We start from the raw sequence: 1,721 nt of genomic DNA, 5'->3' as shown, positions 1-1,721 counted from the left end.
CCCTGTATTTTGCGGGAGGGAGGAAATGGGAAGGGCTGAAGCCTAGCTAAGTGGTCCTTTACAATCCAATCTTTAGCTGACCAGGTTCAGTCTTTTTTTTTCTTATTCACAGTGAATGGCGCTACGAAATTCAACAAGAGCCAACAGACAGAAGGTGCTGTTTAATTTCAGTGTTACTTTGCTTAGATGAACATTTTTAACTTGCTGCCCCTTCTGAACTTTCATTTTTGCAAAGACTTCCTTGTTCTTTTTTTTTTTGTCTAATTGGAAAAGTATTACTATTAGCTTGTGACAATGCCAGCTTGAAGACTTCTTCAGACTTCATTTTTCAGAGAAATAGAGTTCCTACTTCAGAGTCAAGATAATAGGGAAGCTGTTTTTTTCTTTTTTCTCCTGTTTCTTGTTTTTTTTTTTTTTTTTTTCTTTTTTTGTCTAATTGCAAAAATAAAGTTCAGATTGAACGGGCAGTGCAACTGGACTGTAGCCTAGAGCATTGATACTGTACACTTTATTGATAACCTTACAACAGCGTGTATGAAAGCACAAGACAGTCATTGCTATAAACATCCAATTACTTAGTTTGCTATGGAATACTTCTCATTAGTCTCTTCTACAGAATGTGCATTATGTTCAGAATCTACTACTGGACAGATACATTGCAATAATGATGGGCCTTGTGCATCTTGTACATTAATTTTGGAGTAAATTGTGCTTGCAGGAAACTTTGTGGTAGTACACCTCTTGATGTGTATGGAGATTGCCTTGCTGAGCCAATGTCTACTGGGATTGAGCCCGTGATTGAGTGAGTGGTGGAGCTGATGGGGGTGGCACGCAGGGTCCTTTTTTCTGCACTATCATGCTGAATCAAGTCTGAGCAGTGTTAGGACCAAACTTCCCAAAGGAAAATGTGAATATTCCAGTATTTTAGCATGTTCCTTAAACAGAGAGTACTTATTTGCTCACATCCATACTAGTAGGTGTCTTATTACTTATGTCATAATGATCCTACAACACTTGCATTTACCTCTTACGGGAATGGATTTGAAGCCTATAGCAAATCTGTAACTAGCAATTCTAGTATTCTTCTTTTAGATTTGTATAATGTCCTTACTCAGCTTTGCAAATATCAATTTATATATAAATTATAATAAAATATTTTAATAGCAGGAGTTATTCCATGTCAGTACAGAAGAGCAGCTTAAGTGAACCTTAAACTGAGGTGTAGCTACTCAAAACCACCGGTTCTATTACTAGGTGTTTTGTTTGCCCTTTGTGGCTGCTAGCTGGACGTAAAACTTGCTCTACTTTCTTACAGTGTCTGAATGCCTGCTTCGTGCCGGAGCCGCGTAGCTGCAGCTGGATTTGCTTTCAGTGTGCTGTCCCTCAGTGCAATAGCAGCCCACCGCAGGGTCCAGATGCGTTAGAGGCAGGGAGGATTTACATCAGCTTGAAGTAGTAAGACAGCCTCGGCAGCGAGAGCAGCTTTGCGCTCAGCAGGTGTGCGTTACGTTTCGCTGCTCCTACTCCCTTCAGAGAAGCAGAGCTCTCCTTGCATGGCCTGCCGGCGGGGGCCGCAATTTCTCCTCGGCTCCTTCCCCCGGTCCCCGCTCCCCTCAGGGCCCCGCCGGCTCCCTCACGCCCCTGGCGGCCGCTCCCCGCGCTGCTCCCGGCGGAAGGCCGGCCCCGGGCGGGGCCGCGGCGGCCGTTTCCTGGCGGCGGGG

The sequence above is a fragment of the Oxyura jamaicensis genome, chromosome 6 (assembly GCF_011077185.1).
Source record: "Oxyura jamaicensis isolate SHBP4307 breed ruddy duck chromosome 6, BPBGC_Ojam_1.0, whole genome shotgun sequence".
NCBI lineage: Eukaryota > Metazoa > Chordata > Aves > Anseriformes > Anatidae > Oxyura > Oxyura jamaicensis.
Note: the sequence above shows the minus strand (reverse complement) of the source record.